Genomic DNA, 24,810 nt, shown 5'->3' on the forward strand with positions numbered 1-24,810 from the left:
AAATAATAAATGTTGGAGAGGTTGTGGAGAGACTGGAACACTTACAGACTGCTGGTGGGGATGTCAAACGGTACAACCACTTTGGAAATTGATTTGGCACTTCCTTAAAAAACTACAAGTAGAACCACCATATGATCCAGCAATCCCACTCCTTGGAATATATTCTAGGGAAATAAGAGCCTTTACACGAACAGATATATACACACTCATGTTCGTTGCAGCTCTCTTAACAATAGCAAACAGATGGAAGCAATCAAGGTGCCCATCAACGGATGAATGGATAAATTATGGTACACTCACACAATGGAATATTATTTATTGGTAAAGAACAATGATGAGTCCGTGAAACATTTTATAACGTGGAGGAATCTGGAAAGCATTATGCTGAGTGAAATTACTCAGTAGCTAAAGGACAAATATTATATAAGACCACTGTTATAAGAACTGGAGAAACAGTTTAAACAGAGAAAATATTCTTTGATGGTTACGAGAGTGGACAGGGAGGGAGGGAGGGACAGGGTATTCACTAATTAGATAGTAGATAAGAACTACTTTAGGTGAACGGAAAGACAACACATAATACAGGCAAGGTCAGCACAACTGGACTAAACCAAAAGCAAAGAAGTTTCCTGAATAAACGGAACACTTTGAAGCCAGCCCTGTGGGGGCTGGGGTTTGGGGACCATCGTTTCAGGGGACATCTAAGTCAATTGGCGTAATAAAATCTATTAAGAAAACATTCTGCATCCCACTTTGCGGAGTGGTATCTGGGGTCTTAAAAGCTAGCAAGCAGCCATGTAAGATGCATCAATTGGTCTCAACCCATGTGGAGCAAAGGAGAATGAAGAAGACACAAGGTAATTATAAGCCGGAGAGACAGAAAGGGGCACATAAACCAAAAACTACATTAGCCTGAGACCAGAAGAACTAGACGGTGCCTGGCTACAACCGACGACTGCCCTGACAGGGAAGACAACAGAGAATCCCTGAGGGAGCAGGAGAGCAGTGTGGTGAAGACCTCAAATTCTCATAAAAAGACCAGACTTAATGGTCTGACTAAGACTAGAAAGACCCTGGAGTTCATGGGCCCCAGACCTTCTGTTAGTCCGAGACCGGAATCATTCCCAAAGCCAACTCTTCAGACAGGGATTGGACTGGACTATGGGAGAGAAAATGATACTGGTGAGGAGTGAGCTTCTTGGCTCAAGTAGACACATGAGCCTATGTTGTCATCTCCTGTCTGGAAGGGGAGATGAGAAGGCAGAGGGGAACAGAAGCTGGCTGAATGGACACATGAATTCAGGGTGGAGAAGAGTGTGCTGTCTCATTAGGGGGAGAGCAACTAGGAGGATATAGCAAGCTGTATATAAATTTTTGTATAACAGACTGACTTGATTTGTAAACTTTCACTTAAAGCACAATAAAAATTAAAAAAAAAAAAAAGTTGGTGTAGAGAGGAGGTTTGTCTGGCCCCTACCTCATGGTAGTCAGTTTTTCGCTGTTGATTTTGGTTCTCCTTCCCCCTTGTGGGATTGGAGGAGGTCAGGCACTGCCTCCAAGCCGTTTTTACACTTAGCATCCTTTGGTCAGATGAAATTATTTAATTGGTCACTAAAGAATCTATTTTTAAAAAGGCCATTCTTTTATCTATTGAAATTTTTGATAAAGTGCTGCCAAAAATATTAATCGGATACGTTTGTAGTTTTATTAACACTTTAATGTATGTAAAATTAATGTTACTTCTAATATTTGCAGTGTCACAATTCTCACTTTTCAATTTCTTGAAAATTCTTATACCCAGAAGAAGCTAAAGTTTATTTGAGAAGCTAAAATTACTCTTTAAGACTTAAGTTTTCATTGTGTAATGCATTTTGGTGCTTCACCTCATTTCTTTAGAGTACTTATGACATCCTCCTGAAAGAATAATCTGATGGTATTATATCTATATCTATTTTTAATTTAAATGCCTGGACTGTGAGACAATGTCATTTTCAAACACTCTAGGTTTCAGTTTTTAAAATGTAGAATAAGGAAACATTGTCTCTAAATTGAATCCGTTTTCCTATAACATATTCAACAGCTGTTATGAACACATTCTTCTTTCCACATCCTTGATCTCATTTCCTCCTTTTTCACTTATATCCAAAGGGTCTTCTTGCTTTTCACTCCAGAGCCTTGACAAAACTACACTGCAGTGAAAAAAACTGGCCATTTCTTCCAAAGTATAGATGAATCTTGCTTCTATTATTTGTGTACAGAAAGGCCATAATCACAACGGGATGCCAAGCTTTTGAAAGAGAAAGAGAAAAAAGGGTATTCAAGGACTTTTTATCCCAGTGTTTTCCACTCTCTTAATAACATTGAAGACTTTTTAAAAATGTATAAATGATTGTGCTTACTACAGGAAAGTAAATGGAACAAGAAGCTGTGAACATATATTTTTTCCGAGGGAAGAGGGAAGAAAGAAAAGTCTGCTTATAAGCAGCAGATAGTGGCTGGAAAGAGAAACTAAGACCCATGGTTGATGCAATCCTTACCACCTCTCACACCCACACCCCCACACACACACACGCACACATGCACACACATGGAAAGAGAGAGAGAACTTCTCTCTCCTTGGGAAATCCCTTTGGGAACTCTGTTCAGTGATTTCATGCCCTGTGTCTGTCTCTGCCCTAGAGGGTAGACACTGCTGACATATCAATTGTTAGTTGCGTTGTTGGCCATGGTAGTTAAATCTTTCCAACCTGGGAATTCACTATGTTTTAAATGAAGTCTCGAGGACTGTTCTGGAACTAGAAGACGTAAAACTACTCCTAAAATAAGTAAAATCTGAGTGCGAACAGCTGGCAGACAAACTGACTTTTGCTTATATACTAAAATGGGATAATAATAGGATCTGTGTATTTGAGAAAATGTTGCCAAGGGTTTTTCCTGGAGTTGGAAGTATAACCTGAGGTACACTGATGTAAGAGCTTGAGGTACTTTGACTACTCTTACTGTTTAATGAAAGTTAAATGAGCATTCGTTTGTTTGGCTTTCCAGCGCCTTGAAAAAAATGTGTGGGCACTTGAGGAAGAATTGTTCAACTCATTCTTCATGGGTGTGTATTACACTCTTAAACAGTGGTTAGCTTAGGAGAAAAGGTCCTTGCTATTATCTGTATTTTTTGAGGGATTGATGAAAATGAATGAGAAAAACCAAGGGAAGAAACTCAACTCTAAGAAGTCCCTCTTGCATAATATAGAGAAACCAATGGCATCGTAAAGCAGTGATTCTCAACAAAGTGCATCTTATTTTTCTCTCAAGAGAGATACTTGGAAATGTCTGAAGATATTTTTGATTGTTTTGACAGGGGGTGGGAGGGAGGAGGGCTGCTGACATCTAGTGAGTAGAGACCTGGGATGCTGTTAAATATCCTGTAATATATAAGAAACCCTCTCATCCCCACCAACAAAGAATTATCTAGCCCAAAATTTCAATACAGCCAAGGTTGAGAAACCCTGCCATAGAAGGATGAGAAACCACTACATGATAAGAGAAGGTAATCTTCACAGTATGGTGACAAGACCAAAGACAGTCTGCTGCTTCAAGGCAGGAGCTAAGTGTACACTATGTTAGCAGAAAAAATACGAGAGAAAATGCACTAAGCAGGTGAGATAAGAAACAAAATGACTACTCAATTGTGGCAAAATTAGAGGCGCATTTTAGGATCACTACATGTGTTACAGGGTTAGTTGACCCCAACTGCTTACCCAAAAGTTTACCCTAGATTTTGTGATAAACCTTCAAGTGGTTTAAAGGTAAAAGCCTATCACAAAACCAGTTATATCACGGATAACATTAAACATAATGGTATTTGATATAACCAAACCCTAAATTTATTTGTGAAGAGGGTATAGTGTCATTGGGCATCGATTTCTAGTGTGTATTTTCTCCTAAACCACTGTTCTTGTTTTTGCTGAAAGAGTAATGAACATATAAGTCATCTTTTTCTAGCTTGGGGTCCTGGTGACACAGCGTTTAAGAGACAAGCTGCTAACCAAAAGGTCAGCAGTTTGAATCCACCAGCTGCTCCTTGGAAACCGTATGGGGCAGTTCTACTCTGTCCTATAGGGTTACTATAAGTCAGAATTGACTTGAGTGCAACAGGTTTTTTTTTTTTTCTAATTTTACAATATGTGAATCATGAGCCATGTAAAGCAAGTATATCTCATCTGAAACATTATATTTAAATAGAGATCCAAAACATGACAGATTATTAGTTCACTGAGAATCAATACAGTCACAAGGTAATTTTTCTTATAAAAGTTAAGAGACAGGTATCATAATATCTGTTCTTTTTCAAAAGCTCTACATCTTTGTTACTTTGGAAAATATCTATGACTTTTTGTGGATTTATAAGTAGGGAAAAGAAAAATAAGATGATAGGAGAGGAGAAGCCTAAGTAGTGGCTAGTACTGTATTAATGACACACAGTAAATAAATCATGGAGGGAAATAAGAAGTCTATAGAGTACAGAATTAGCAAAAACAGCACCCACACCTATATTTAAATATTTAAAAAAATTATAAATTTTAACAAAACATTATGCCTGCCTTATATTTTCATCCATTCTCTCCCTTTACAATAAAGGAATGAGTAGAAGACTGATATTTTGAGAAAACAATATTTTGCAGTGCCTGAAATTGCACCAATAAGCTATCATACCAACACATAAAGTCAACTCTAATGCTCATAGATGGTGCTATTATTGAAATCTTAATGTTAATACATCATTTTTCACTGCTCTTGACCAAGACGGAGAGTTTCCTCACTACTTTCAAAATGAACCTAGAGGTGTGAAAAAGAGAAAACTTTTGAGCTTGAGATAGGATTGCATCTGCATTGATGATCCTGGCTGAGAATCAGCTTAAAATCAGGAACTGGGACTAGAGTTATACTGGTGACTAGTGTAGTGCTATGTATACAGTGATGGCTACTCAAAGATATTGTAACATTGTTGCTATCATCCCCAGCTCTATTAAGGACGAAATCTTTCTCTACAGTAAGTGATCGAAAGAGTTAAAGCAATTTTGAAACTAGGTGCCAAATTCAAATTTAAAGATTGTAAGTTAAAAATAACTCTTCTAGTAAATTATTGAAGCTCAAGATTTACTGTGAAATGTTGTAAATCAGGAAATGTTTGATTTATATGAGAAAAGCTAATTGTTTGTAAAACACAATGTAAAATAATTATACTGTGGAACAATTTGCCATTTTAGTAGGTCAAATGTTCACCTCCAAAACAGATTTTGATAGAGAATATAACAAATATTTCAGATAAATGTAAGCTTTCAGAAATGCAAGAGGCTAATAGAGATACTAAATGAATTTTCTCTAAAATAGCAGTGAAATATTGTTGTTCTTCGGTGCCGTTGAATAGGTTTCCACTCATACTGACCCTATGCATCACAGAACGAAACACTGCCCAGTCCTGCACCATCCTTACAGTCGTTGTTATGCTTGAGCTCATTGTTGCAGCCACTGTATCAATACATATCGTTGAGGGTCTTCCTCTTTTCCATTGACCCTGTACTTTGCCAAGCATAATGTGCTTCTCCAGGGACTGATCCCTCCTGACAACATGTCCAAAATATGTAAGACACAGTCTCACCATCCTTGCCTCTAAGGAGCATTCTGGTTGTACTTCTTCCAAGACAGATTTGTTCATTGTTTTGGCAGTCCATGGTACATTAATATCCTTTGCCAACACCACAATTCAAAGGCATCAATTCTTCTTCAGTCTTCCTTATTCATTGTCCAGCTTTCACATGCATATAATGCTATTGAAAATACCATGGCTTGAGTCAGGCACACCTTATTTTCCAAGGTGACATCTTTCCCTTTCAACACTTTAAAGAGGTCCTTTGCAGCAGATTTACCCAATGCAATGCGTCCTTTGATTTCTTGACTGCTGCTTCCACGGCTGTTGATTGTGGATCCAATAAAATGAAATCCTTGATAACTTCAATCTTTTCTCCATTTATCATGATGTTGTTCATTGGTCCAGTTGTGAGAATTTTTGTCTTCTTTGTGTTGAGGTGCAATCCATACTGAAGGCTGTAGTCTTTGATCTTCATTAGTAAGTGCTTCAAGTCCTCTTTGCTTTCAGCAAGCAAGGTTGTGTCATCTGCATAACGCAGGTTGTTAATAAGTCTTCCTCCAATCCTGATGTCCTGTTCTTCTTCATATAGTCCAGCTTCTTGGATTATTTGCTCAGCATACAGATTGAATAGGTATGGTAGAAGTATACAACCATGACACACACTCCCCTGGCTTTAAACCAATTGGTATCCCCTTGTTTTGTCTGAACAACAGCCTCTTGTTTTATGTAAAGATTCCTCATGAGCACAATTTTGTGTTCTGGAAATCCCACTCTTTGCAATATTATCCATAGTTTGTTATGATCCACACAGTCGAATGCCTTTGCATAGTCAATAAAACACAGGTAAACATCCTTCTGTTATTCTCTGCTTTCAGCCAGAATCCATCTGACATCAGCAATGATATCTCTGGTTTCACGTCCTCTTCTGAAACCAGTCTGAATTTCTGGCAGTTCCCTGTCGATATACTGCTACAGACACTTTTGAATGATCTTCAGCAAAATTTTGCTTGCTTGTGATATTAATGATATAGTTCTATAACTTCTGCATTTGGTTGGATCACCTTTCTTGGGAATAGGCATAAATATGGATCTCTTCCAGTCAGTTGGCCAGGAAGCTGTCTTCCATATTTCTTGGCATGGGCGAGTGAGCACCTCCAGCTCTGCATCCATTTGTTGAAACATCTCAATTGATATTCCATCAATTCCTGGAGACTTGTTTTTTGCCAATGCCTTCAGAGCAGCTTGGGCTTCTTCCTTCAGTACTATTAGTTCTTGATCATAAGCTATCTCTTGAAATGGTTGAACATCAACTAATTCTTTTTGGTATGACTCTGTGTATTCCTTCCATCTTCTTTTCATACTTCCTGTGTTGTTTAATATTTTCCCCATAAAATCTTTCACTGTTGCAAATCAAGGCTTGGATTTTTTCTTCATGTAGTCTACTATGCTGGGAATGATAACTTGAAGAGGAATGGTGTTGCATTTATCTTCAAAAAGAACATTTCAAGATCTGTCCTGAAGTACAATGCTGTCAGTGATAGGATAATATCCATATGCCTACAAGGAAGACCAGTTAATATGACTATTATTCAATTTTACACACCCACCACTGAGGCAAAAGATGAAGAAATAGAAGATTTTTATCAGCATCTGGAGTCTGAAATTGATCGAACATGGGATCAGGATGCATTGATAATTACTGATGATTGGAATGTGAAAGTTGGAAACAATGAAGAAGAATCGGTAGTTGGAATATATGGCCTTCATGATAAAAACAATGCTGGAGATCAAAGGATAGAATTTTGCAAGACTGACGAATTCTTCATTGCAAATACCTTCTCTCATCAACATAAACAGCGACTACACACATGGACCTCGCCAGATGGAACACACAGGAATCAAATGACTACATCTGTGGAAAGAGATGATGGAGAAGCTCAATATCATCAGTCAGAACAAGGCCAGGTGCTGACTGTGGAACAGACCATCAATTGCTCATATGGAAGTTCAAGCTGAAACTGAAGATCAGAGCAAGTCCACGAGAGCCAAAATATGACCTTGAGTACATACCACCTGAATTTAGAGACCATCTCAAGTATGGATTTGACGCATTGAACACTAGTGACCAAAGACCAGAGTAGTTGTGGAATGACATTGAGGACATCATACATGAAGAAAACAAGAGGTCATTGAAAAGACAGGAAAGAAAGAAGAGACCAAGATGGGTGTCAGGCGAGACTCTGAAACTTGCTCATGAATGTTAAGCAGCTAAAGCAAAAGGAAGAAATGATGAAGTAAAAGAACTGAACAGAAGGTTTCCAAAGGCAGCTTGAAAAGACAAAGTGAAACATTATAATGACATGTGCAAAGAGCTGGAGATACAAAAACCAAAAGGGAAGAACACGCTTGGTGTTTCTCAAGCTGAAAGAATTGAAGAAAAAATTCAGGCTTTTCTCAAGTGAAATATTAGGTACTTAAAATAATTTCTCAAACCCTTTTTTTAATGTGGAAAGGCATACAGTCTCTGCTTCTCACCCCTAGCCCTGAGACCTCTCTACCCCTACATAAGAGGAGCAATAGTTATGTTACTGGTTTCTTCCATGCCCTTCTACATGATTTAATCACACACTTAGATGCTTTGAAATGTGGGGGTGATGGAAGCAGAAGCTTGTGTTGACTTATTTTCCCTTCCTGATTCTCCATCTTTCCATTCCCATATTCCACCAAATGGAAGGCTAAATCTTTTCGTCCCTTCTAGTGTGACAGGAATATCCCTTTCCTTACATTTTCTTTCTTCCTAAAATGATATTTACTTTTTCCTGTTTTTTGATGAAATGGTTACAGCTTCTGAGTGGGAGTAAAGAATAGGATAAATATTGACAAAGTTAGTTTAATATTTTCAAATATTTACCTGTAATGCACTCACTTTGAGAAATATTATAGCAAGTAGCACACATACCATCAAGAGAAAACAGAGTATTGATAGTATCTAGTTAAGAATGATAACGCAAAAAGTATAGAGAAGGGAGATGGGTTAGGGCCTGTTTGGCTTTTCTTATCTGTTTCCCAGAATAAGTGATCAATCCTTGATTGCTAATGTTCTATTACTTTCAACTATTACAAAAGTTACCATGGTAACTTCACCCCAGAATAACTGAAGTGTTATCTAAAAAAAATTGTTTACTATAAATGTGTGGAAGGTTAGCACTTCAGCTTCATCCAAATATTCATCTCTACTATTTGTGACTTTGTAATGAAGAGAATATTAGGAGTTGTTGGTTCATTCAATAATGAGCAAATCTACTTTAATGATTATGATGCTCATTATAAGGAAAAAAACCCTCAATTTAGCAATTTTTAATGAAGTAAACTTGGTACATTGTACTACTAAAATAGATAGAAAATTGTATATTTTTATACTTAGTGTTCAGTTATTCTTTAGAAATTGCAGAAAAGGCTTAACAAATACTAACAGTGTGAAAAAGAGATAAACGCCTTCCTGGTATAAATTATGTGATTGATGATGTATGCTCAGTTGCTACTATTTGAGTGGCTGCTTGTTAAATGCATTGTCTCTTACACCTTATTGTAGTAAGGGTAAGGCCTACATTTCTGACAGGATTTTACCACATTCATATTATTTCCTCCATAAAATAAACACGCAATTTTACTCTACTAATGAGGGTAACTGGATTACTTTAAAAGAAATAACATTGCTTTTCATGGACTTTTTATTCAGCAAATTTGACCTGGTAATACATTTTGAATCTCCTTCTTAGGTGTTTATATTTTCAGTTGATTTAAAACACAACAAGACATCCAACAGGGGCTCATTTGTTTGGTTGTGAAAGTATGTTATGAACATGCCCAAGTATACCTATGTGCATATATGAGTGCTTTGTACATAAAAAATAAATTTATTTTTGGACAGTGACATTTTCAAAAATATTGACAATATACATTTCTCAAATCTCTACTTAAATGAAATATCCTTAAATAGATCTAATTTTAATATGAAAAAAGTACAATGAATACTTCCCCTATGTTTCTAGCCATTCTGGTACTCTAGAGAGTATTTATTGTACATTTTTTTTCAGGTTAACAATTGAACTCTATTTCTAGGTGAAGGGAATTTTTATGTATTTAATTTCTAGTTTCATTGTATTGTGAACAGAAAATGTAACATTACTGCTTACAATATAATAATACAGGGTGTTTTCAAAGTCTAGAACATAAGAAAAATTGGGTTTAAAACTAAGTTTATCTTATGGTTCCCAACTTTTTAGGCTCCCTGTACATATTACAGCTCATACATGTTACAGCTCATACAACTGCTAAGTTTTTTCATCTACAGATGACAAGATCTACCTGAATAATAATTAAGGGAATCTCAAAAACTTTAGAGCCATTACAATCACTGTATACATATAAAAGAAAACTTTACCTAATTTGTTGCCATTTTCTGCTTTTAAAGCACACAAAACAAACAGGAGCATGTAATAATGGAAGCATCATTATATACCTTATGTGTCTTAAAACTTATACCTTATGCCTTACATTCTCAAGTCCAAATATCACTAATAATAAGATACTCTATTGATGTGACTACACGTTCTTGGAAACAAGGAAATTCCAGTATTTGAAATCCCCACTTATTATAAAACATGTCAACTTTAAAAAATTGTAAATATTAAAAGTGTATTAAAACTGGGGAAACTAAAGTTTTATTTCATTTATCATTATCGCATACTATGTTAATGCATTCTTTGAATATTCAATTTTAAAAATACAATAAAAATTCTTTCTGAGTAATTACCTCTGTAACAGAAAAAATATTTAAAATATTTCAGTGCCATGAGTAAGGAGATTATACAATCTAAAGATAGTATGAATTTAAAACATGAAGGCACAACATTTTAATGCAGCAAAGTATTTTATATGTGGATTTAATTTTCAACATGTGGAAAGCTATAACCCCCCCGCCAAAAAAAACCAAACCTGTTGCTGTAAAGTCAATTCCAACTCAGTGACCCTATAGGAAAGAATAGAGCTGCCCCATAGAGTTTCCAAAGAATGGCTGGTGAATTCGAACTGTCAACCTTTTGCTTAGCAGCTGAACTTTTAACCACTGCACCACCAGGTAAAGTATAATATGGTATAGTATATATTTTTTTTTTTTTTTATAGTATAAGTTACACAAAACAATTTTCCGTACTTTTTATGTCACTCTGTGGTAGTTAATGCCTAAGAAAAGTGTGCTACATAAATCATTCAGGCCACTGTAGATAGGAGTAAACTTCTTTTCAACTTATACTGCACTTAATATTAGGTATACTGGAGCTGAGAAAGAAAAGGAAGACAAGTACAGGGAGGATTTTTGAATCTCAGAAGGATAAATATATGCACTTTCATAGGCAAATGAGAAAAATCAAGGGTAATAAAGTCCACAGAGAAATTCTTAGTCGTTGTATAGGAAAAAAGAATAAATGATAAATGCCAAAATTAAAACTCACAGCATGTAAGAAATTTTACTCTGCCCACTTAAAAAAATCTGCTGTGCAAGTCATCTACATATGGCAATTTTCAGAAGACAAAAAACTATTTTCAAGTCCCTGATTAAACATACCATCTAGTGTAGAGATAGGGCTAATATGTCTAGCATTTTATTTAACAATAAATCCAATATTTCCATAAGATTAATCTTCAAATAGCCATGGTGTTTTCAATTGCCTCATATGCATGTGAAAGCTGAGTGATGAATAAGGATGAATAAGGAAGATGGAAGAATTGATGCCTTTGAATTGTGGTGTTGGTGAAGAATATTGAATATACCATGGACTGCCAAAAGAATGGACAAATTTGTCTTGGAAGAAGTACAACCAGAATGCTCCTTAGAAGCAAGGATGGTGAGACTATGTTTCACATAGTTTGGACATGTTATCAGGAGGGGTCAATCCCTGGAGAAGCACAGCATGCTTGGTAGAGGGTCAGCGAAAAAGAGGAAGAACCTCAATGAGATAGATTGACACAGTGGCTGCAACAATGGGCTTAGGCGTAACAATGATTGTGAGGATGGTGCAGGACCAGAAAGCCTTTCATTCTGAAATTTTCAAAAACTTTAATGCAGCTGTTATAACCATGGCCTATGAGGTAAAGATAAACACTGTTAAAACAAAGAGAAGTTTTAAGCAGAGATAAATAAATTTAAAAAAGAACCAAATAAAAAATCAAAATAGAATATTATATTAATTTTCTAAATTATAGGATAGATCAAAGAGCAGAATGTAGTAAACAAATTACAAAATTAATGAATTTAAAGGTAGAAGAGTAAAAATTATTCATCTGAAAAGAGAGATAAAATGTTTTGCAAAAGAGAATTAATAGAGCCTCAGGAACTGATGAACAATACCAAATTTTCTGACATTCATATAATTAGTGTTTCAAAAAGGGAAAAGAGAGCAACTAATGCAGAAAATATTTGAAGAAATTATGGCTGAAGATTTTCTAATTTTAGTGAAAGAAAAATTTACAGATTCAAAAAGCTCAGTGAATAAATCCAACAAAATATGTACATAATCACCATAATGAAAATTGCAAAATGTCAATAAAAGAAATCAAAGATCTAAATAAATGGAGAGATATACCATGTTCATGGATTAGAAGGTCCAACATAGCTAAGATGTCAGTTCTCAGCCAAATGATCTGTAGATCCAACACAAATGCAATGAAAATCTCTACACAATTTTTTTTCTTTTTTGGTATATATTGACAAGCTTACTTTAAAATTCACAGAGAACACAAAGGAATTAAAATAGCTAAAACAATATGAAGTTGAAGGAATCACACTGCTTAATTTTAAGACTTAATAGCCACAGTAATAAATTCAGTGTAGAATGGCAGAGGGATAGACACATAGAACAATGGAACAAAAAAAGAATGAAGAACCCAGAAATAGACCCACGAAAATGTGCCTTACTGATGTTTGACTGAGGATACATAAGCAGCTCAACGGAGAAAGGTTTTTATGAAATGGTGCTGGAACAATTGGACATCAGTAGTCAAAAAAATAAACGAACATAAGTTCCACTTAACCTCACACTTCATAAAAAAATTAACTTGAAATGGATCATAGATCTAAATGTAGACTATATAGCTATGCAATGTTTAGAAGAGAACACAGTAGATAATCTTTGTGATTATCTACCAGACAACAAATTCTGAGACATGAGACCAAAGACACTAGACAAAAAAGGAAAGACTTAATAAACTGTACTTTAACAAAATTGAATACTTTTGCTCTGCACAAGATCTTGTTAAGAGGATGAAAAGACAAACCATCAACCAAGAGAACACATTTTCAAATTATGTATCTAAGAAGGAATTCATATCCATAATATGTTAAGAACTCTCTAAAAAAAAATTTAAAAATCTAATTAGAAAATGGGCAAAAGACTTAGACTCTTCACAAAAGAAGATATACAAGTAAAACATAAGCACATGAAAAGATGTTCAGCATCACTAGCCATCAGGGAAATGCAAATTAAAATGACAAAGATAAAACTGTTGTCTTAGGCTGGGTTCTCTAGGGAAGCAAAACCAGTGAAGAGTCTATATATATCTATATATCTATCTCTATCTCTATCTCTCTATCTATCTCTCTATCTATCTCTCTATCTATCTCTCTATCTATCTCTATCTCTATCTCTATCTCTATCTCTATCTCTATCTCTATCTCTATCTCTATCTCTATCTCTATCTCTATCTCTATCTCTATATCTATCTATCTATATATATATGCTAGAGAGCAAGAGAGAGATTTATATCAAGGAAATGGCTCACACAGTTGTAAAGTTGGAAAATCCCTAGTCTGTGAGTCAGGCTGGAGGCTTCTCCTGGCTCATATAGCTGCAGGGGCTGGCAAACCCAAGATTGGCAGGTCAGACAACCAGCCTCTGGCTTACAGGCTTCAGAGGCCAGCCAATCACAAGATCGGCAGGTAAGCTAGCAGCTCAAGTCCCAAGAACTAGAGGGCAGATGAACAGGAGCCAGCTGCAGGATCCAGAACTGTCAAAAGCCCACGAACCTTGCCAGAAAGTCCTCCTATAATGGATATAGGCCACACCTCCAAGGAAACTCCCGTTCAACTGGTTGGCTACTCACTTCAGATCTAATCATGGAGGTGATTATATCATCATACGACTGCCAAACAACATCATAACTGCCAAACCACTGAGAATCGTGGCCCAGCCAAGTTGACACATAACCTTAATGATCACAACTGTACACATATTAGAATAGCTAAAACAATAAATAGATACTATGGTATACTGATGAGGATGCAGGGAAACTGGACTTTTCATACATTGCTGGTTAGGAATATAAAACAGTACAGCCTCTACGAAAATCAATCTGACAGTTTTTTAAAAAGATTAAATATACCTTGCCATGCAATCAAACCACAACACTCCTCTAAGTATCTATTCTAGAGAAATACAAATGCATATCCACACAAAAACCTGAACATAAATGGTCATAACAATTTTATAATAGCCAATAACTGGAAATGACACAAATGACACTGGAAGAATGGTTAAACAAACTGGAGTGCATCTATGCAATGGAACACTAATCAGCAATAAAAGAAATGAACTATCCCATTTCCTTTGCCATCGAGTTGATTCAGACTCATAGAGACCCTATAGGACAGAGTAGAACTGCCCCATGGTGTTTCCATAGAGCAGCAACTGGTAGATTTGAACTGCCAGCCTTTTTGTTAGCAGCTGACCTCTTATCCACTGCCCACCAGGGCTCCATAAGTAGGTCTTAAACAAATAGTGCTGAATAAAAAAAAAAGCCTATCTCAAATTCTTACAAATTGTATGATTCCATTTACACACCCTTGAGATGGCAAAATTACAGAGATGGAGAATAGCTAAGTGGTAGCCAGAGATTAGGGAACAGGAGGAAGTAGGAAGTGCATGACTGTAAAAACGTAACGTGAGGTAATTCCTTGCTGGTGACGCAACATTTCTGTATTTTGATTTCAGTGGTGGGTATGCAAATCTACACATGTAATAAAATTTCACAGCATTATACCAAAAGACATGCCAAATATGAGTGCATGTGAAAGATGGTGAAATCTGAGTAAGGTCTGTAGTCTAGTTTATTTGTATTGTTCCAATCAATTTCTTGTTTTGATAATGCACTGTAATTACCTAGTGGGAAGTTGGGTGAGGAGTATTCAGGATCTCTCTGTATTCTTTTTGCAACTGTAATTTTGTATCTATAATTGTTTCAAAATTAAAAAGTTCTTAAAATGCTAGCAAATCTCAACATAAAGAAATCACACTCAGATACATCATAAGCTGCTGAAAATCAAAAGTGAAAAAAATCTCAAAATTAAAAATGAATAATATTTTTAATATCCATTTTATACCAGACACTGTATTACATGGTTTTACTTATCCTTTATTACCCTTACAATTACCCTCCTTATAGGTATTATGATCTGCATTTTCAAGATGAGAAAGCTGACTCAGAAAGAGTACAAACGTGCTAAATGGCAGTAAAGGATTTAAACCCAGACCTACTGTATTGAAGTCCAATCATTTCGTTAACACATCCAAACAAGTTTAATATACGTTCCTAGTTAATCGTGGAACATTGTACCTATAGAGTATAAGTATATCCCTTACTGTTTCAGTACAAAGTCTTAGGAATATACTGTGCTACTCTTTTCCAGGCCATATCATTTCAACTATTAAAATAGAAGAAATTACTATGTTGAAACTACTTTGCATCCAATTTAAAGTAAATTAGGGAACAAACAAAAGTAAATGACTCAGGCTAATTGAAACAAAACGAGAATTTATTGAAGGGCTTAGTGGGGAGGCTCAATGAATTCAGAAACAGTCAAAACAGCCAGGTACTAAAAAGAGAGAAATTGAACCAAATTCAGTGGTAAAGGCTCATAACCTTAATTTGAGTTGCAGGCAAAGATAACTCATCATTAACCCCCATCAATCTCTATGTCTTCTGTTTTAATACAGAATGGTTCTACACAGACAGGACAGATGCTTACCTCAAGACCAGTTACGGAAGCCAAGTGGTGGAGTACTAAAATTGGTCTAACTTGACTCACTTGCCCACGTATTTGACCTGAAGTCAGACATTTTTATCAAAGAAGGAGGGAAAAAGTATTAGCTAGATGAAAGGAAAAGCAACTACAACCTACCTCTTGGCTTTGATGAACTTGTGCACAGAAATACACACATACACTTCTTACGCATGCATATCCACCGGAAAGGATAGAACACATCATCAATAGTTTCAGGATAATCAAGTATGTATGTATACAGGGTCCAAAATACCACAGTGCAGTTTTAAACTTTACTAGCTTCAGAAGGGTGAAAGATACAGTTACAAAGGAAATCATCTGCAACTTAAATTATTTTAATTTCCCTTCTCCTATACATACTATATATATATAAAATATATACAGTATATATAGTTTTGTGAAATGTCAATAATATTTTTTAAATTTTCATTTTTTTGCTTTCTGTTCCTCTGACTACAGATGACAAAGAATGACAGAAACAAAAATGAAAATTTATCTTTGAAAATTCACAAAAGACATACAAATAATTAAACATGAAAATGATATTTTTTGAAAGATGGTAGCTTTTCACTTAGTGTTTTAAGCTTAAAACTGTGTTATGATATCTGGGACAATGATATGTACACATATTTGATTATCTAAAAAATATGTGTGATATGTTATATCCTTTCCCCTTACATGACTTTATGAGAAGTGTTTGTGGCCTGCGTGTGCACGAGCCCAAAGAAGCCATGAGGCAGGTTTTAGTTGCTTTTGGTTTCATCTATGCAGCACCTTTTCCCTGCATCAATAATAAGAAAGTCTGCCTTCCTACCAAATAACTGTGTAGTTGAGTATATTAGATGGTGATATAGAAAAGATAGATATTCATTTATAGTAAAGAATATGGACAAATATATCAAACTGTTACCAAAGAATATTTTGAGGGCAATGGTTGTGTCTGAGTCCAAGAAAGAAGGAGTTTTGCGATCTGTACTATTTAAATTCTGTACTGTTAATACTTTTCTTACATCAAGCGCATATTCATGTCTATTTTGTGTGTATAGTGGGTGATTATATTTGTATGGGGTGAAAGACAACATCTAGAGGGTAAGACTATGAGCCTGGTGTTCAAGGTGACAATAAATAAATAAAAGAGACTTGAGGAAGTAGTAGAACTCAAAATGGGGACAAATTAGAATGTCTTTTTAAACACTCTGCTGATCTAAGAATCTTCTCCCCAAAATTCTTGCCAAGTTGTCATCAATCTTCCGCCTGAACATTGTCCATAAAAGTGATGTCATTACCTTGCCAGAAACTTATTTCACTATGCTAACTCTAGGTATGAGAAATTTGCTTCCTGTAGTTCTAACATTACTCTACCTATACTATCCTTTTCTCTGTCCTTCATGGGCAGACAGGCATTTTCAGTGGTCCCTGGCCCTGTGAGGGTATGAGGTTTCACAGTAGCAGGAAAGTCTTTCCAGGTATCCTCAGTGCAAAGTATTCCAGGTGGGTGCTTCTGGGTCTGCTTAAGGCTCCATGTGGATATTTTCTTCAGAGCTGGGCACAACATTTTACAAGGGCAATAAGGAGCAGCTGTAGGAGATTCAACTAATCTATTTTAGGTCCTGTCTGTCTTGAGGCTATGGGATTTAGAAGGATTCAACGGCACTGGGTTCTGGGTTGTGTTCTAGTCAGACTATAGTAGTTTTCCGAATATCATTGTTTGAAATCTTCAGGCCAAGTGACCTGTGCTTCTATAAAGAAACTGAAACTTCTGGGAAGAGCAGTGGATATTTTCTGGTCCTAATGTTGGTTTTTTTTTTTTGTTTTTTTTTTTAATATTGGTAGTGTGGTTGTGGTCATAGGTATGTGTAAACAAAGGTGGGTATTATGGCTGCTTAGAGAAGACAGATTCCCCTCAGTAGTCTGTTCTGGGCTTCCTGTTTTAAGGGCTGAAAACAGTTTATTTGTATGAGGATGTCCTCATGCCAAAATTTTTTTCCTGATGGATTTCAGATGTCTTACTCTTGATTTTCCTCCTCTTCCTCCTCTTCTTCCTTGCTTTCTGGCTCCTTTTTTTATTTAACCAAGCCAAGGCAAGATGAAAGGCATGGCAGCTAAAGCCTTCATTGACCCCATGCTCCACGTGCTCCTGAAGGACCTCCAGGCTGGGGAAGACCCGGCAACAGCCCATGCACCTGAAGCCACTGTCCAGGGTCACTAGCCACTCGGGAGTCCTAGCCCTAGAACAGTCCTCCAAATCTGGAGGCTCTTCTAGGCTGTCAGCTTGTTCCATTTCCTCTTGGTTTTCCCAGTTCAAGCTGGACTCACTGTCAGGTAGGAGTTCTTTGGTAGACACATAAGAGAGGGAGACTCTTTTATGGATCTTTTCAGGAAAGCTCATTTCTTCTATTCGTGCCTTCTTTTTAAGGGGTCCCAATTCTTGCTCGGTATCCCATAAGACAGCCACACCCCTCTTCATTTGAACACGCATGTAGTAAATTTTCATAACCCTTTCCTTTTCTGTCACATGTACTGAGGACACACAGGTCTTATAGACTGAATGGAATGGAAAGGAGACATGTGGAAAGGGGGAGGAAGTCTCCCCTTTCTCCAAGTCCTGGAGTACAGGCATCTCAGAGGATGCAAAACAGGAGATATCTTGATGTAATCTATGGGTTCCTGGGAAAGAAAATTTCAAGCATAAGAAAACCTGAATTTCAAGCATAAGAAAAACATAAGTGTGTGTGAAGTCTGAAGGAGTTAAGAAGGCTATGGAAATCTCTGTGCATGGGTGTGTGGAATGGAAATATCTGTATATGTGGTGCTTCAAAGTTGTTTATGTGATGTTATTTGAGGTATCTACATGGTGTAACTATGTGGAGATGTGTCTCATGGAGTTGTATGGATGTTCTGGGATATATCTGGTGAATGTCTTTGGAGTTGGTAAAAAGGGATGGTGAATGAGTGTTTACGTGCGTTACATGGCATGACAGTACATGTGAGAGCAAGTGTGCGAGTTGAATGTCTTCTTCGTTAGACTGTGAGCCTGTAAGACTTACAGCATTAGATCGAGAGATTGTAAGACTTAAAAATGTGTATGAGGACTTAGAATGTGCAGCTCTATGAAAAGCTGATGACATTGTGAATGAAGTGGTGTATGATGAGAAAGACTGTATAGGAAAGTGCTTTGCCTTGAGGGCATACAAATTTTTTAGTGTGCTGTGGTCTGAGGGAGTTAAAGCAGATTATCTGTGTGAGAGGATGCAAAGTAATTATAGGATTTTTGTGTATATGAGTGTGAGAAACGATTGTGTAAAGGATTAAGCTATAAGGGTGTACCCATGCAATACTACTAGGGAATGGGAAAGATGGATGGGGAGTGAAGGAACAAGTATTTGAGAGAATAAGTGAAAGGAAGGAGAAGTGGAACCATACCTGATTTGATGGAATATAGATGTATGAGTGTGCATGAGGTTATAAATTTGTGCTGATCTGAGGAGTAGGGATATGATCAAATTCCCACACACATATCAGCACCACCCACTGCCTATCCTATAGCTGACCCAGTATTCACATGTTGTAAGTTTGTGCCCTGAAGCTTGGCCCTATTCTTGAAGGGATATTTCCTGTTCATCCCTCTATAGGGACCTCAAAACTTGTCACTCTGCCCTGAAGCCTTTTCTTGTTTTTGAGGGGAATGTGAAGCAAGTAGGGATTGAGCTGAGCAAAGTCAGATCCCACCTTTCATCTCTCTTACCATCCTCATTAACAAGGGTGAGCTTGCGTGCAGAAGAGACACAGGAGAAATATTCTGAAGAGAAGGAATTCTCTGCTGAAGCCTGACTCCAGGCCGGGACCACCACGTTTGTTTGAGACTGAGGAGCATCATCTTCAGAGTTCCAGAATTCTGAGTAATGAAATAAAAAACATAGAGCTGTGATATTTTCTGGGGTCTGTGTCCATTCAGGAAAGACACGTTGAGTGTATATTTTGTGCCAGACATTAACACCCATGAATATTGGTCTCTTAGAAATTAAGGTGACTTTCCCAATAAAAATCCAAAACATAATAATTATAAGTGTGTGTGTATGTGGTGATAACTGAGTGGGACTGGGTATCTTTTGTGTGATATTTCTCGAGGTGTATACAGAATGTTGGAGGCTTCAACAATGGCTGAAATACAGTATGCCATCATTAATGGTTGGATATTATTATTATTAGCTGGGTTTTCCTCATGAGAAATTGTGCAAATAGAGAAAATGCATGCAAGTTTATGAAGAATTCTGTATGTGAGCATAGATAGAACAGCAACAACAGAGACATAGAGATATGTAACTATATAGATATAGATGTAGATAAAGAAATAAAGATTTTTTGAAAGTTTCCGAGGAACTGGTCATAGTGTTGGAGGTATTCAAATGAAGACTTCACAGACTTGCCCAAGGCTCCTCACCTGGAAACCTGCATCCACATTTCTCTTTGATTTTTAACTTTCCTGTTCAGATCATTCCAACACGTGTCTGTCAGTTTGTGGTACTGTGGTGGCTTGCATGTTGCTTTGATACTGGAAGCTTTGCCACCAGTATTTGAAATACCAGCAGGGTCACCTTTGCTGAACAGGATTCAGCTGAGCTTACAGACTAAGACAGACTAGGAGGAAAGATCTGGCAGTCTACTAGTGTAAGAGTTGGCCAGTGAAAACCTTATGAATAGCAGCTGGAGGTTGTCTGATACAGTGCTGGAAGATGAGTCCCTCAGGTTGGAAGGCACTCAAAATATGACTGCGGAAGAGCTGCTTCCTCAGAGTAGAATCAACCTTAATGACGTGGATGGAGTCAAGCTTTTGGGACTTCATTTGCTGATGTGGCATGACTCAAAATGAGAAGAAACAACTGCAAACATCCATTAATAATTGGAATGTGGAATGTAAAAGTATGAATGTGGGAAAATTGGAAGTTTTCAAAAACGAAATGGAATGCATAAGATCAATATCCTAGGTATTAGTGAGCTGAAATGGACTGGTATTGGTCGTTATGAATCAGATAATCAAATGGTCTACCATGCTGGGAATGACAAATTGAAGAAGAATGGCTTTGCGTTCATCCTCAAAAGAACGCTTCAGGGTCTATCCTGAAGTACACTACTGTCAGTGATAGGATACCATCCTTAAGCACACAAGGAAGACCAGTTAATACTACTATTATTCAAATTTATGCACCAACCACTGGGGCCAAATATGAAGAAATTGAAGATTTTTATCAACTTCTGCAGTCTGAAGTTGATCAAACATTCAGTCAAGGTGCATTGATAATTACTGGTGATTGGAACACAAAAGTTGGAAACAAAGATGAACTGGTAGTTGGGAAATATGCCTTTGGTGATATAAACAATGCTGGAAATCACAAGGTAGAATTTTTCAAGGCCAACGACTTCTTCATTGCAAATACCTTTTTTCAACAACATAAATGGTGACTATACATGTGAACCTCACTGGGTGGAATACACAGGAATCAAATCAACTATATCTGTGGAAACAGGTGGTGGAAAAGCTCCATATCATCAGAACAAGGCCAGGGGCCAACTGCAGAACAGAACATCAATTGCTCATATGCAAGTTCAAGTTGAAACTGAAGAGAATTAGAAGTACATGAGAGCCAAAGTATGATCTTGAGTATACCTCACTTGAATTTACAGACCATCACAAGAATAGATGTGATGCATTGAACACTAATGATTGAAGACCAGAGAAGTTGTGGAATGATATCAAGGACATCATACATGAAGAAAGCAAAAGGTCATTGAAAAGAAAGAAAAGATCAACATGGATGTCAGAGGAGACTCTGAAGCTTGCTCTTGAACATCGAGCAGTTAAAGTAAAAGGAAAAAATGGTGAAGTAAAAGAGCTGAACAGAAGATTTCAAAGAGCATCTGGAGGAGACAAAGTAAAGTATTATAATGAAATGTGCAAAGACCTAGGACAGAGCCTGTACCACACACTTGATATCACCTACCTGGAGACCTGAACTGAATTCATACAAGAAAACTGAATGGTCTCCTAGACTGATATACCTGATAACAGCTCTAGCCAGATGAGGACAGGACATCGGAGCTCCAAAGGCAAAAATAATAAAGCTAGCTCACTCAAGCAACCCATAGGGGTATACCAAAACAAAACAAAGCAAGCAGCTACGACACAGTAAGCAAGCATAAACTAATACAATAACTTATAGATGGCTCGGAGACATCAGTCAATATCAAGAAACAGGCCATGATCACCTCAACAGGCTCTCAGAACAAAGAATCCAGGGATCTTTTAGATGAAAGTGCATTCCTGGAATTACCAGATGCAGAATACAAAAGTTTAACATACAGAAGCCTTCAAGACATCAGGAAGGAAATGAGGCAATACAGAGAACAAGCCAAGGAACACACAGATAAAGCAACTGAAGAGCTCAGAAAGATTATTCAGGAACATAATGAAAAGTTTAATAAGCTGGAAAAATCCATAGACAGCAATCAGAAATTCAGAAGATTAACAATAAAATTACAGAATTAGATAACAGAAAATCAGAGGAGCAGAATTGAGCAAGTAGAGGCTAGAATTTCTGAACTCAAAGATAAATCACTTGGCACTAATATATTTGAAGAAAAATCAGATAAAAGAATTAAAAAAAAATGAAGAAACCGTAAGAATCGTGTGGGACTCTATCAAGACAAATAACCTACGAGTGATTGGAGTACCAGAACAGGGAGGGGTAACAGAAAATACAGAGAAAATTGTTGAAGATTTGTTGGCAGAAAACTTCCCTGATATTGTGAAAGATGAGAAGATATCTATCCAAGATGCTCATCAAACTCCACATAAGGTAGATCTTAAAACAAAGTCACCTAGACATATTATAATCAAGCTTGCCAAAACCAAAGATAAGGAGACAATTATAAGAGCAGCGAGGGATAAAAGAAAAGTCACCTACAAAGGAGAGCCAATAAGAATAGGCTCGGACTACTTGGCAGAAACCATGCAGGCAAGAAGGCAATGGGATGACATATTTCAAAAATTGAAGGAAAAAATTGCCTCCAAGAATCATATATCCATCAAAACTGTCTCTTAAATATGAAGGTGAAATTAAGACAATTCCAGATAAACACAAGTTGAGGGAATTCATAAGAACCAAACCAAAACTACCAGAAATACTAAAGGGAGTTCTTTGGTTAGAAAATCAATAATATCAGGTATCGACCCAAGACTAGAACACTGGGCAGAGCAACCAGAAGTCAACCCAGACCGGGAAATCCAAAAAAAAAAAAAAAAGAAAAACAAAGCAAGATTAAAAAAAAAAAAAGCCCAACACAGTGTAACAGTGATGTTATTATATAAAAGAAGACAACATTAAATAATAAGGAGGGACTAAGAAATGTAATCATACACCTTCCATATGGAGAGGAAGATATGGTGATACATAGAAATAAAAGTTAGTTATAAATTTAGAAAAATAGGGGTAAATAATAAGGTAACCACAAAGGAGAAAAACTATCCTACTCATCAAAATAAAATACAAGGGAAAAATACTCAGCAGAAACAAAATCAACAACAACAAATATGAGGAAAGGACAATATATAAAGAAAATCTACTCAGCACATAAAATCAAGTGGAAAAAGAAGCTGTCAACACACAAAAAAAGACATCAAAATGATAGCACTAAATTCACACCTATCCATAATCACACCAAATGTAAATGTACTAAACGCACCAATAAAGAGACAGCGAGTGGCAGAATGGATTAAAAAACAAGATCCGTCTATATGCTGCCTACAAGAGACACACCTTAGATTTAGAGACACAAACAAACTAAAACTCAAAGGATGGAAGAAAATATATCAAGCAAACAACAATCAAAAAAGACCAGGAGTGGCAATATTAATTCTGACAAAATAGACTTTAAAGTTAAATCCATCAGAAAGGATAAGGAAGGACACTATATAATGATTGAAGGGACAATACACCAAGAAGATATAACCATATTAAATATTTATGCACCCAATGACAGGGCTGCAGCAATAAAACATCAGCATTGAAAAGTGACATAGACAGCTCCACAATAATAGTAGGAGATTTCAACACACCAGTTTTGGTGAAGGACAGGACATCCAGAAAGAAGCTCAATAAAGACACGGAAGATCTAAATGCCACAATCAACCAACTTGACCTCGTAGACATACAGAACACTCCACCCAACAGCAGCCAAGTATACTTTCTTTTCTAGTGCACATGGAACATTCTCTGGAATAAACCACATATTAGGTCATAAAGCAAGCCTTAGCAGAATCCGAAACACTGAAATATTACAAAGCATCTTCTCTGACCATAGGGCCATAAAAGTGGAAATCAATAACAGGAAAAGTGGGGAAAAGAAATCAAACACTTGGAAACTGAACAATACCCTGCTCAAAAAAGACTGGATTATAGAAGGCATTAACGATGGAATAAAGAAATTCATAGAATCCAAGGAGAATGAAAAGAGTTCCTATCAGAACCTTTGGGACACAGCAAAAGCGGTGCTCAGAGGCAAATTTATATCAATAACTGCACACATCCAAAAAGAAGAAAGGGTCAAAATCAAAGAATTATCCCTACAACTTGAACAAATAGAAAGAGAGCAAGAAAAGAAACCCACAGTCACCAGAAGAAAACAAATAATAAAAATTAGAGCTGAACTAAATGAAATAGAAAACAGAAAAACAATTGAAAGAATTAACAAGACCAAAAGCTGGTTTTTTGAAAAATTCAACAAAATTGATAAACCATTGGCCAAACTTACAAAAGAAAAGCAGGAGAGGAAGCAAATAACCCAAATAAGAAATGAGATGGACGATATTACAACAGACCCAACTGAAATTAAAAGAATCATATCAGATTACTATGAAAAACTATACTCAAACAAATTTGAAAACCTAGAAGAAATGGATGAATTCCTAGAAAAACACTACCTACCTAAACTAACACAATCAGAAGTAGAACAACTAAATAGACCAATAACAAAAAAAGAGATTGTAACG

This window comes from Loxodonta africana, chromosome 2 (assembly GCF_030014295.1).
Source record: "Loxodonta africana isolate mLoxAfr1 chromosome 2, mLoxAfr1.hap2, whole genome shotgun sequence".
Taxonomy (NCBI): Eukaryota; Metazoa; Chordata; class Mammalia; order Proboscidea; family Elephantidae; genus Loxodonta; species Loxodonta africana.